This window comes from Nanorana parkeri, unplaced genomic scaffold (genome assembly GCF_000935625.1).
Source record: "Nanorana parkeri isolate BGI_ZX_2015 unplaced genomic scaffold, ASM93562v1 scaffold26, whole genome shotgun sequence".
NCBI lineage: Eukaryota > Metazoa > Chordata > Amphibia > Anura > Dicroglossidae > Nanorana > Nanorana parkeri.
The window spans coordinates 216,606-231,348 of record NW_017306294.1 but is presented as its reverse complement, the minus strand read 5'-3'; positions in this window follow the sequence as shown (position 1 = coordinate 231,348).

Genomic DNA, 14,743 nt, shown 5'->3' with positions numbered 1-14,743 from the left:
CCTTACTCACAGCCTGATTGGACAATGAAAGAGCAAGAACACACTGATACGTCATTAGGTCTGCTCACTGTGCTCTCTACTCCTGTCAGCAAATTTGCATATACTGTAGCTCCTGGTGCTGCCTCTCCTTCTTCCAGACTGAGTGGTACTGTACAGGGATAAAAGAAGGATGATGTCAAAACAGATTCAGGTACCTATGTTATTTGTATGTATTGGTGTTTTATATCTGCCTAGATTTCAGCTGTAAAAATACAGGCTTATTGAGTTGGTCACGTATGACAATTTGTAAATGTGTTAATTTCCTTCCTGAATTTAAATACAAAGGATATACTACTTTTTATATTTCATTGGGCCATATCATATAGAACGGGGCCCCTCAATGGCAGACTGCAGTCCAGACACAGACTGAGCAGTGCTTCGGTCTGGACTGCGATCACCAACTTGTGCTGGGTCTCCCCTCCTATCAGTAGAGGTTGTTAGGACCACTGTAATCCTAGCAACCAATGACGTCATTGTGTTCCCCACCTAACATGAAGGAGGATGGAAGAGTATCGTCTCCTGTCCTCTTCAGCAGCCCATAGCAATCTCCGCCTCCTAGCTCCTCCCAGCGCCCCCCTCTCTCTCTTTAAAAATAAATAAATAAATAAAAAATATATATATATATGTATATACACAGTATATACATATACTCTTTATATGTATCACATATACATTTAAATGTATTAAACGTAAAAATTGTTAATGTATTTAAATTTATTAAATTAAACGACACCGGGCTGCCAGCTCTGTTCGAGTATTCTGCTGTCGGCCGCTGTCAGAATACTAAAGAAACAGCGTGGATTCCTTCATTAATTCTCGTAAGCGTTGATGGAGGAATCTGCTCTGTTTTTCTCGTTCAGCCCAAGGGTTGAACAAAAACAAATAGAGCAGTGTATGGCCAGCTTTAGTTTGTAATACTAAGGAACTAAGAAAAAATGTGAGGACAGTAGTATAAAGGGGCACTCTGAGGGCCATACACGTCAATGTGGTGAGTTAATCGCATGCTTCCGTGCGATTAATGGACACTACTGCATACCGCATGCACTACTTTTTTCAACCACATTGCACCACAACAGATGGCATTGCAGTACCAGCCATTGCAGTGAAGTTGAATGCATTGCCACACTGTAACGCGTTGGTGTGAACAGGCCCTTTTGGGGACAACCATTATAAGAGGGCACTCTGATGGAGACAATTAATTATTATTTGCCCACATCGAAATACCTAATTACATTAGTTGCCCCCATCAGAGTGCCTCCTTACATTATTTATAAAAGTAAGGGGCACTCTGATGGGGTGAAGCAATGTAGGGGGGCACTCTGATGGGGATAGCTAATTTAGTTGCCCTCTTTGGAGTTTTCCTCATGCATTTGTTGCATTCACACTAGATGCATTAGAGCTCCTCTGGCTGCTTTTTCCAGCGCAGCCCCAACTCTAGACAAGTCAATTTGCCTGTTTCCAATGGGTGCAGTTCTCACCACCACCATGTTGTGGTTGTGTGTGCTGAAAAAAAGTACTGCATGAGGACCTCAACTGCATCACACTGCGCTGTCCCCATAGAACTTAATGAATTGTTACTCATCACATTTCAATAAAGTTCTAACAAAAAATAATGAAAAATAAACAGTGTGATGTGCCAGGATTGGCTCGTCAGTATTGTACCTGGGAACACACATGGTTATAGATTCATGCATGTACCATTTTTTCTAGTTGCTGCATAATAGTTTCCTATTGTCCGGCGGCTCTGCTGCTGTAAAAAAATTAAAATAAAAAAAATTTAAAATCCCCCGGGCGCTCTGTGATGTCGCCATCTAGGGGCTCATTGTGGTTGGTACAACTTGTTTTTTTTCTGCGAGAAGGTGAAAGTGAAACTTGACAAGAACCACAAACAAGACGACGGCAACCGTTGGAGAGCATAAACATACGTGAGTCCCTCCAATATTGCTAATAATATTCTGTGCAAGTACAGCAGAAATAAATGTGGGTTATGCTGTGGTGGGAGATGTCATTGAAAAGGGATGGGATAAAAAGAGAAGTGTTGCCACACTGGTTCATTTACTAGTTTTAATCCCTTACATATCCCAGATAGCGATGGATAAATTGCTACAAACTTGTGGCAGGGTGAAATTGTAATTTTGTTAACTTGCTGCACATATTCCTGGCAAGTTGTAGACTTGCAGAACACTTGCCGCACAAGTTCTAGTTGACACTTTTTGAATTTGTAGCAAGTTTGCTTGGCAAGTCTACAGCAAGAGTCCTGCAGGTCTTAGCAAGAGCTCTGCAAGCTCGCTGGTCTGGAGACTTGCAATGCAGACTTGCTATAATTGTGCAACAAAATTGTGAAGCTTGGCAAGTCTGCAATAGTTTAGCAAGTCATTTTCAAACTTGCAGCTCAATTGCTTGCTATCTGGGATGTTGGCTGACGAGTGACAGCGCAGGACTAGAAGGATTACTATTATTTTCTTTGATGCCCCTTAACATCTGTGTAGGGCTGCAACGAATGATTATTTGAATAATCGATTAGTTGGGCGATTATTTTTTAGATTACTCGAATAAAAAAATTAAATAAAATACCATCTTTAACCACCTGCTGTCCGGCCGTTGTAATTAAACGGCCGGACAGCGGCTTCTTGAGAGCGCGTGGGCATCTTTAGATGTCCCATCCCGTCCCGCTCGTAGCGGCGGGCACGAGCGGGGAACCGGCTTTGAATGTAAACAGCCAGTTATGGCTGTTTAAATACAAGCATTCGGGCGTCTGTAGAGATGCCCGATCGCTTGAAATATGCGGTCGGGTGTGCGCCCCCTCCGTCGCCGCTGCTGCTGGCGATCCCGGGCTCCGCTGTTCTCCGTGTAAGCGCGGGACCAGGACAGCAGCTCTGCGGCCGGAGATCAAACAGAGCTCAGTACACGAGTTCCGTTTGATCTCCTCTCCTCTTCTGAATGCAGGTAATACACATGATGTAATGTGTATTACATCACTGCCTGCATTCAGTGTCACTCATGCTTCATCAGCTTCTCTGGTGGTCCCAAGGTGACATTAGGGGTCTTGAAGACCCCTGATGTCTCCATAAAGAGGACCTGTTACTGCAAATTGGCTATCACATAGTGAGCTTGTTTGCTCCCTATGTGATGGCAATAATGTTCAGTGAAAAAAAAAGGTTTAAAAAAAATGTAAGTTACAAAAAAAAAATTAATAAATCACATATCAAAGCAACAAAAAAAAAATTAAAGTCCCCCGCCCCCACATGCACACGCAAACATGCGTCAAGCCCGCCTACGTGCGAAAACGCAGATTACATCCATTGCGCCGCACATGTTACATATCTCCCCGAACTTCAGAGTGAGAGCAATAATTTTAGGGTCATCAATCACTGATAACACTAAACTGATGAGCGGTAAAAACTTTTAAAGCGTCGGCTATGGTCAATTTTGAGTATGGTAGTTCTTTGCGATGTAACCACCTCCCGTCCGCCGTACGCTGAAAGACGGCCGGACGGGAGTCTCCTGGATGCGGGTGGGCATCTTTAGACGTCCTTTGTGCCCGCTCGTGCGCGCCAGGGGGCGCTCTCGAGCGGGAAACTGCCAGGATTTTAAACGGCCAGCGATGGCCGTTTACATACAAGCGGTCCGGAGTCTGAAAAGATGCTCGATCGCTTGTATGAAGCAAGTCAGTGTGACCTCTTACTTCTTCTCGCCGTCACCGTTCTCGCCGTCCCCGCGATCCCGGGCGCCATCCATCTCGGGCGATGTGGCCGCTCTGTACACTGAGAACGGAGGGAGTTCATTACAGATCTCCCTCCGCTCTCCTCCCGGTCTCTGAATGCAGGAAGTGATGTATGTTACATCACTTCCGCATTCCCCTGTCACTCTCTGGTACAGAAACCGGAGAGAAGCTGATGAAGCACACCTGTGCCTCATCAGCTTCTCTGGGGGGTCTCTAGGTGACATTAGGGGTCTTAGAGACCCCTGATGTCTCCAAAAAGGGGACCTGTCACTGTAATTTGTTATTACATAGGGGACTTCTTAGCACCCTATATGATAACAATAAAGTTAAGTGTAAAAAAAAAAAGTAAAAAAAAAATTGCTCACAAAAAAAATTTAATTTACACACACACAAAAAAACCCACAAAAGTTTTTTTAAGTCCCCCACGTAGATGAGCAAACATGTGTTAGGTGTGCCTACACGCAAAAACGACGATTGCGCCCATTACGCCGCACATGTTACATATCGCCGTGAACGTCGCAGTGAGAGCAATAATTTTAGGGCCATCAATCACTGATGAGCGCTAAAATCTTTTAAACCAACGCCCATGGCCAATTTTGGCTATGATAGTATTTTTTTGCGATTTCGCGGGCGTGCACAATTTTAAGGCTTGACATGTTTGGTGTCTATTTACCCGATGTTACCTCGCCTTTTATATTTTACCAAAAAAATTGGGTAAAAATAAATGTTTCCTAAAATAATAAAGGGAAAACCGTTTTGTTTTTTTTAATATTTGGTACTTTTTTGTTATATAGTAAAAAATAAAAACCCCAGTGGTGATTAAATACCACCAAAAGAAAGCTCTATCTGTCCCAAAAAATTGTATCAAATTTGTTTCAGTGCAGCGTTGCATGACGGAATAAACGTCAGCTGAAGTACCGCAGCGCTGAATACTGAAAAATGGCCTTGACAGGAATGGGGTGTAAACACCCCCGGTCAGCAAGTGGTTAACTGGTGCGTGCAATTTTAAAGCTTGACATGTTTGGTGTCTATTTACCCGACGTGACCCCGTCTTTTATATTTTAACAAAAAATTGGGTAATAATAAATGTTTTATAACATAACGTAGGGACACAGGTTTTTTTTCAAAATTTTCTGTACTTTTTTCATTATATAGTTAAAAAAAAACCCCGTAGTGGTGATTAAATACCACCCAAAGAAAGCTATATCTGTCCCCAAAACATGGTATAAAATTAATTTCAGTACAGCGTTGCATGACGGAATAAATGTCAAAGTACTGCAGCGCTGAATACTGAAAAATGGCCTGGCCAGGAAGGGGGTGTAAACACCCTGGTCAGCAAGTGGTTAAAATAAAATACACAAATACAGTGCGATACCATGTGTCCCAATGCGGGCAATCACACTGTGGGTGGGAGGCACGTTTGGGGTCCATTTAAATTAATGGCACTGCAATGCACATCCCGTAGCAGAATTTGTCAGGCTGAAACCGAAATTGACTTTTTTTCCCACCTTTTATCATTTAAAAAAACCAAATGGTATTGTAAGCACATGGCGCTTGAATAGCTTCAGCCAGCGAATAACAGCTGCCAGTGGCAAGATTCCACAGACTGCAGCTGAACATAAATACAGCAGGTAGTGGGCGGGTGCAATAGCCAGCCTGATATTGGCCATTTCAAATTGCAATAGCCAATAGCAGGTTGGCTATTGCACCCGACCACTACCTGCTGTGCCCTCCTCCTAGCGTGGAGGAGAGAGCTAGGGGATCTAATCAACTAATCAATAATGAGAATAGTTGACAACTATTCTTATTATCGATTATTAACTATGAATCGATTCGTTGGTTGCAGCCCTATATCTGTGCGTTTGGATGTGGTGCGTCAGGGGAAAAAAGTGCATGTGCTGCACATGTGTTGCAGCACACAATGTAAGGAAATGCACCATAGTGCTTTGCTGTGCACTGTGTGTTACAAATGTGCAAATCATGTAGAGATCCATTTGGTTATATTATCTTTTGAGTCCAGTCAAATCCTCATTAGATTTTAAGCCCTGATGAAGAGGGAGTGTTGTTACCCCCAAAACATTTTCACGTTTTGTTTTGGTGCCCTTTATTTCTGAACACATTCACTTTTTAGGCATTGGCAGCCCATTATTTTCAAGGGGAGCCATGAAAAGTATAAAGAAAACCACATTTAGAACATGATCAACGATTTTTTTTGTTTCTTAAAGCCCAACTCCTTGGGTAAAAAGGTAGATTTCAGGACCCTGTGTGGACTCCACAGGACCCAAGTTGTAGGTATCTAGTGGTTCGTTTATTAATTAATTATTGTTTTATTTGTGTAGTTGTCTTTGGTGGAAAATGGGAAGGAAATGTGGCTCTTTCTCAGATGTCACACGGGGAAAAAAGTTCAGTGAAAGCCTAAATTGTTTGCTTATTCCAAATGCCAATAAAAGAAAACGCATAACCTAGAGAGTTTCTCCAGTGCGCTTTATAGTATCACAGTGAGTACAGAATTAGCATGCATCTAAAGTGAAAACTGATTGCAACGATATTGTACCTCTGTACTTATTGTCTTATTGATGTGTATCCAGTTATGTTGTCTGACATTCACAATTTAGCTTAGAGATATCCCCTTAGTGATAACCATTTGCTCCTTCACACCTACCAACTAAAAATTTTGTTTAGTTTCTGATCCCTTCAGATTTTTATTTTTTTTTTATTCTTTCAGATCAGAGATTTGATTTGGTTTCTTATTCAGATTTTGGATCTGTCCGAATTTTGGTTTCAGAATAAAGTCACATGACCATGCCTGTAATGCAACCCCCAACAGCAAACACGCACAAAAAAATCTGATTGGCCAGAGAACAGTCACGTGTCCGATTTAGTTTTGTTTTGAACAAAATTTTCATTAACCTCCCTGGCGGTATTCCCGAGTCTGGCTCGGGGTTAATTTTCAGTACCGAGAGCGGTAACCCCGAGCCAGACTCGGGATTGCGCAAAAGTGTCACTTACCTTGTCCCTGCGAGTCCGCGGTGTCCTCTGCTGTGTGCGCTCGGCCGATGCCATTTTGGCATGCTAAAATCCAGCATAATCATACCGCCAGGGAGGTTAAAGGAGGATTTGGATTTGTTTGCACTTGGACATTTTAGAATTGTGAAGTTCGGATGCATCTGAAATTCGTATGAATATCCATTTAGAACTAAATAAAATGTATATGTCTACCAACCAGTAGGTTGCTGTGGCTTTAGGTTTTAGGTCTACCTATGCCTGACAAGGGCCCCCAGTAGGTTTGATTAAAAAAACTGAACAGCTTTAAAAAAAATGATTGATTAATGTAAGTGCCATACCTTTAGACAATCTAGCCTTCCCCCTTCAGAAAAATCCCGAACGCGCTACCTAAGGCCCGGTTCACACCTGGGCGTTCTGTAGCGCGTTCGAACGCTCTGCAAAACGCTCAAACACCGAAATACCATTATTTCCTATGGGTATGGTTCACACCTGGGCGTATTATAGGCCGTATGAACGTGCTACAAAACGTCCTACGCCCAAAGAAGTACAGGAGCTTCTTTGGGGCGTTTTTGTCGCGCGTTTCCATTGGGATACAGCCGCGGTAGCCCCGGAAACGCGCGTTTGTCGCGCGGTTTTTTACCACGAATTGCGGTAAAAATGTGCGTCACGAAACGCGCGACAAACGCGCATATTCGATACGCCTAGGTGTGAACCCAGCCTTATAGTGATCATTGTACTGCCTTGTTCCAGGAAGCTCACTCCCAGTATCACAGGAGCATGCACTCTCTCTGTTTTAAAAACCACACATATGCAGTGCACGCTCTCTCCCCTGTCTCAGCAACACTGAGCTAGTTGTGGAAATAATTGCACCCCTTCCTTAGAGTGGGAAACGCAGGGGTTTCCTTACACTATGTATATATTAGTAAATTAATGCATTTTCATTACTTTTTTTTAGGATTTTAAAGTTTAATCATGGATTCTCATCAAGCTAGTGAGAAATCGGTTAAAGAAAAAATAAATAAGAAGGTGAGTGAACTATGGACTTAAGAAATAAACCTGTACGTTATTTAATGCATTATTGCAATGGCAGGCACTTGTGTGTTGTGCCATTCTTCCACCAGGAGGGAAGATATATACCCAGTATTACAGATTACAAGGGAGTGTGTGACTCCAGGCTGTGTGAAAGTGTTGGTGCTTAGCTTTTGGATTCTCAGGCACCCAGCACTCCTACATGGGGGGAGGCAGGGAGAGAGTTCTCAGCCTTGGGTGATCTATGATTCTTCTGTTATCTCCCAGAGAGCATGGAGTGGTGGGGGAGTGCAGGGAAAGGCTTAGTGGTTAGCACTTCTGCCTTGCAGCACTAGGGGGGGCACTACGGGGGGTATTGGTCCCTGTTCCGAACCCCGTTCAGGACACTATGCAATAAGTTTGCATGTTATCCCTGTGCTTGTGTGATTTTCACCTGGGTACTCCAGTTTCCTCCCACATTCTAAAGACATGCAGGAAGGTTAATTGACTCTTGTCTAAACTGGTCATATATGTGTGTGCAGTAGAGACCATAAATCGTAAGCTCCTTGAGGGCAGGGACTGATGTGAATGTGCAGTATGGAAATCGCTGCGTAATTTGTTGGCACTTTATAAGTGCTAGTAATAAATATAAGCTGTAGGGTCAGTTGTAAAGTGAATCTGTTGGTTTGTTCTGTTTGGGCAAAACAAAGGGTCACTTTATATACCATAAAAGATAAAACTTCCTATAAATAAATTCTAATGACTCCTCGTGCACACGGGCTTCAGCTTACTATAAGCAGAGTAAAAAAATGCATGAGGGTGAGCAGAGTGAATATCGAGTTTTTGGCAAGCTTTTGCAAAGCATTTGTGAATGTGAAACAAAGGTCTTAGGCTAGGTTCACACCTAGGCGATTGAGGTGGTGAGCTGTTTTCGCGCGGTTTGTGCGTGTTTTTGTTTGCGCGATTTGGCTTTGAAAACCGCGTGGTTGTCGCATGGTTTTCAATGCATAGAGATGTCTTTGGGACCCAAACCATGCAACAACCTCCTGAAAATAGCTCCTGCACTTTTTTTGCGACAGACGATTTCTATCGCGTGACAAATCGCACATGTGTGAACAGCTTCCATAGACTTGAATGCAAATCTCTGTTTTGGGCGATAGGTGTATACCTAACCTTACTAGGATTGCTGACTGTCACTTTAAAAAAGCTGCGAGCAGGCTTCAGCAGGCTGTCACCAAGTTTCAAGTTGTGCTAAAGCTTACTGAAGTTTGATAGCAGCTTGTTTAAAGCGACAGTCATCACCCCCATTAAGTTCTGTGTTTCCCAGACTGGAGCTGAATGGTGCTTTAAAAGCTTCAACTAAGCCTGACAAAAGCTGTGCAGATGCTCTGTAAAAGCTCAATGTTCACACTGCTCTTATATAAGCTAAAACTTGCATGAACTAGGTCTAAATGTCATTATTTGGGCTGCAGAGTACAGGTTCCGGTCTTTTAAAACAAGTCACTGTTTTATGCATGTACCATAATGTGGACCTTGGCCTGATTCAACCGACCAAGGTGACTGATTGGAGATTGTTTATGGCTACAGTAGGGGGCAATAATGAACATCTCTGTCAGTGATGCAATGGCAGTCTTTCCCTTTTCTCATGGAGGGTAGTATTTGACTTTCTGTACAAGGGTTCACTTTGTCATCTGAATTACATGACACGTAGTACCTCAGCGTTACTGAGGACAGGCAGATGTCTTACCGCCCAGCCAAAAGCTGATTTGGGATCTTGTCATTATTTGGAATTAAAGAAGAGCTCCAGGACAATTTTTATTAACCCTTGCAGTGGGGCTACCCCCTCATTGCAAGGGTTAAGTGCTCGGTTTTGATATTTGTTAGGTTTACAAATATCAAAGTTATACTCACCCAAAGCTCTGAGCTGGCCAGCTGTCAGTGTTCCCACCAGCCTGTCTCCTTCTACATTCCTCATGTCTGTGCACAGTGTATAGAACGTGATGATTTATGGAACCTTAGACTACTGAACTGGAGCGGGCTGGAAGGACTGGTCTAAGAACAAGCCAGCTCCACAGTTCAGGCAAGTATAACTTTTTTTTTTTAACCTCAGACAAAAACGAGCAGTTAAACATTTTTTTCTGGAGTTCTTCTTTAATAAACAGTAAGAGCTTTACTGAATGGAGATTGTTCATATTGAGCCACCATTTCACTCTGTGGAAAGATACTTTCTCAAGCAAATGCATTTAATTTGTAGATGTTGAACATTGCATTGAAATAAAATGGAAACACTTATTTTCCCTTTCACATTTTATTTATGTTCTAGGATGACAAGAGGAGCTCAGTGGTCCTCCATAGTGGTTGGCTCGCACTATTAGGATCCTTAGCTTTACTTTCAGGTAAATGTATTCCTATTCAAACCTCAAATAGACACTGGTTTTATATTTCTAATTAAAAGAACAACGCAGTGTAAAACACTTTCAGATTAATTTGAAGCCCAAGGCCTTTAAACACAAGAAAAACAGCACTTGCTGCAACACTCTTCTAGGTTCCTTTGAGCTCGGGAGGTCCATGGGGAGGGGCACCTCATCAAGTCACCCTGGGCTTACAGAAGAGTTCTGCAGAGAATGACGCTGTGTAATTATGTGAGCGTGTTTTCTGCAGCATTCAGGACCACTCACCAGCAAGGGCATAAGTGGTGGAAGAGGATCCATGACATCACGTGATGTTGAAGACGCCTGAAAAAAAGATTTGTAGAAAAAAAAACTTGGTGTGGTCCAGAAAGTCGAACTTGAAGATGGGGCCTCTTTTTCAGCTGGAATTGAAAAGCAAACACCACTATCCATTAAAAAAACCTAATACACTTTGCAGTTAATCATTTCTCTGTCCACTGCTCTAAGACTTTTTATACATAGAGTGAATATTCTTCTTAGTTACTGCATTATCTTTTGTACACTTAGGCAATGAAGTATAATCATACAGTATGAAAACTCAAAAAATACCCAATGTTAAAGTGGAACTCCAGACACAGGCATCTTCATAGATTCTTAAGAAAAAAGTTACTTCTGGTCATGTGTGTTAAAATAGCAAATTGGTTTATTGGAATGTTTCCTGGTAGCCAGATAGGGCTTAAATGGTTGAGCACCTTAATTTGGATCCTGTAAATTTTGTTTGTATATGCAACACTGATGGATCTGTAATCCCAAGTTGTAATACTAGGTTGTACTGTATTTACGTTTCATATTTGAAAATTTAAGAAAATCAATAAACATTGATTGAACAAAAAAAAAAGCAGATTGGTCTTGGATACTGTATAATTCATTCATTTGTAAATGTAATATGCTGCAGCCAGCATTGTACTTTCTGCTCCTCCTCTCCCCTTGGCCGTTCATAGAACGCCTTGTATTTTATGAACCTTTCACAAAATACATGGCGTTCTGTATATGGACAATAGGATAGGAGGTACAGACAAATGGCACAGTCTGTGTTTGGGGAATACATCTGTACGTTATACGCAGCTTTATACAGAGTAGTAATGTGTGCCCACATATGGCCGTGCACAGCCATTTATATCTACGGGGGGCTTAGGTACCAGTTGTCTATCCCAGTCACAAATAAAATCAATAAATTACACATTATTCCCCTATATGCGCCCATGTGCATGAGCCTTTAAATGTTTAAAATGGCTTACAGGTCCGCTTAAATCCACTCAAAACAAAAAATTTAAAAAAGGCAGCGTATAAAAATAGAACAATAATATTAAACAGTACCACCACTAGTGACTCCAATCTTTTTACCATATTTCCCCACTGTAGTCACAAGTGCGTCCCCATTGCTCTGGGGGGTGGGGGATAGGGAGGGTAAACACAGGCATCCAACGAAGCCAGACTTCTAGCTCTGCAGGAGAGAAAAGTCTTAAATCATCAGTCTCAGGGAAGGTATATTCCATGTATACAAACTGACAAAAACTGCCCTCTTCTAGCCTGATTTCCCCACTGGAATCTATTTTAATTGTTACATTTTCAGTCCATAATGGAACTTGATTTTTAAAGATCTTACTTTATAAAATTCACATATTTTCTGCATTTATTAATAATTATAATTTGGGAATAAAAGTAGCGGTTGCAGGTAACCATGGAAGCCAGGGAGATATCTACAGGAGAAATCATGTTACCCTTGTTACTAGTGTTTACAAACAGAGGAGAACACAACATATTTAAGTGAGCGGATTTTAAATTTATATATACCTTTTATATTTCAGGTTCTCGAAGCTTAGATATTAAAGGTGAACTGCACAAAGATGTTATCTTGCCTTGTGTAGTGGTCTACAAGGATGAATTTAATTACAGTATATTAGTGGTGAATTGGCAGAGACCAGAAAATGATACTCTGGTCCATACCTTTTTTCATGGTTCCAGTCATCCTGAGTATCAGGATGCTCACTATCAAGGACGTACCCAGATTTTCTATGGCTCACTACCTAATGGAAACGCATCTTTACTTCTGAGGAACCTTACTAAATCAGATGCTGGAAGTTACATCTGTCATGTGGTTCTAAAACAGTCTAGTGGATCTCTCACTCAATATGTCAACCTTACAGTTGATGGTAAGATTTTGAATTCAGAGGAAACTAGTTATGATTGGGCTTATGCCAAGATCTGACCTTGTAGTCTTCAATTACAATAATTCTGCGAGGTTGTATTAAAGTGACCCTGTCAAATCATGAAATATATTTTTCAGTTTAAATAGATTGGAGAAGGGTTAAAACATCTGTTAAGCTTGTACTGCTGTGTCTCTGATGCAGGGATCCTCCCTTGCTTACTATGCCATGAGACTTTAACGGGTCTATTTATAACTCTTCTGCCCAGCTTTAGGCGGGGCAAATGCCATTCACACGGCATTCCTGCTACTAGATGGAGTTCAAGAGCATATGAAATTCCTAAGCTCCTTGGCTCCATCTAGTGCCAGGATTCTCCCACCATATGACTAGGAGGAAGAGTTAAAAATAGATAAACTTCCCACTTCCCTCCATAAATTCTCTTCATATTGGTATGGGGAATCTGCTAAGCAGCCAGATACACTGTGTTAGGATCCAGAGCGCCTCCAGGTGGCGCTGGAGCTAAGCCCTGCAGTTTCCGTACTCGCCTGCGGGGGTCTCCAGGCAGCCAGGAACTGCTAGGTACCAGACCTCCACTGGGTGGTGCTGGAAACTGCAACTCCAGTGCTCACCTGCAGGTGTCTCCTAGCTGCCACCAATCCACCACCTGGTGCTCCCTGGGAGGTTACTTAAAGTGACATTAAACCCTCAGATTTTTTAACATAAAACAATAGTGTAATGTGTGCCTTACTGTAATCCATGGTTGTTTCCCTTCTCTTTGCTGCTCTTCCTTTTAAATCCTCCTGTCTTCTCATGCTGGACAGAACTTCCCTTTTCAGCTCAGGGCCTCTTCCTGTAGTGCTGGCTCAGATTACAAGCCTATGCAAATGGATACACAGACACCGTGTATCCATTCCTGAGACAAGGCAGTCTGCTGCAAAACAGAAGTTCTGCAGAGCATGAGAACAGATACAGATTTAAAAGACAGAGCAGCAAAGAGAAGGGAAACAACCATGGATTACAGTAAGGCACACTTTACAGTATTGTTTTATGTTACAAAATCTGAGGGTTTAATGTCACTTTAAGTCCTCCCTGCAGTAAGGTCTGCGGCTCAGTATTGTTTCCTGTTAAGCCTGAGTCCCCTGTCCTGTAACCTGCTTCTGTTCCCGAGTCCTGTATCCTGTGTATGTTCCCTGCTTGTTGTCCAGAACCGTGACCTGTTTATGTTCCTGAGTCCTGTTAGCTCCTTGTACCCTGACCTTTTTTGTCCCTTAGTTCCCCTGGTGTTTTGCTTTGCTCTCTGGGTGTGCTTGCCTGTTTCTTCTTGCATGTGGTGTTGTTTAGATGTAGTTGGTTGCTAAGACTTGTTTCTGTTTGTATTATTCTGGTTGGCATATTAAAACTGTATATCATATATTCTGCCTTGTCCTGTGTGGTCACGTGTTTGGTCTGCCTGTGTGGGTACCTGCGCAGGTGTGGGGTCACCTGTGCCGGTATCCCTGACACACTGTCACCTGTTTTAATGAACTCCTCAATGGGATACATAAAGAATGTACAGAGATTGCATTCTCTTTTTTCCTGGCTTATTTTAATAGGTACTATAGTGTATACATACATTTTTATGAATACATTTTTTCTAAATAGTTTTATTCTCTTCTCATTTTAAGTTTTACTTTCAGATGTGCACGTAGCTGACATGAAAAACGGGACACCCATTGTTGCAATACTGGTACCGCTAACGGCATTGGCTATAGCAATGGTAGCAGTACTAGTATGGTTTTGTCGGATTAAGAAATACAGAACAAAAGATGAAGGTAACCTACACATCTTCTAATATACAAATTGTATTGTAATATACTGTGTGCATTGATATTTTTTTCCATTTAAGAAGAGCTTGTTCGAATTAGGAAACTATTGATATTTGCCATCAGGTGTGAACTATTCTAAATAAATGAGAAATGGAAGCAGATGTGTTTTCATATGGAAAGACAACCACTGATCTTTGCTATTAACACTGTCCAAAGTGATCATGTTTTTGTTAGAGTTATTGAAATGAAGTAAGGCTTTCATTAACCAAGTGTAGTAAGCAAAAATGACACATCCAGTATATAAAAAAATGAGTATTGTGGGTTGGATTCATACATATTTAAGATTTGAACCAAATCTCCCTGTGTTGGGTAAGAGAACCAAAAGCAACCTGGCTGACATGGGACAAGCATATGTTGGTGAGAAGGAGCACATATTAACCACTTGCTGTCCAGAGCATTTTCTTACTATTTGCACACATGTGATAAAATATAAATTTTTGGCTAGAAAACAGCTTCAGACCCCCAAACAATGATATATGTTCTGAAAGCAGAGGCACTGTGGAA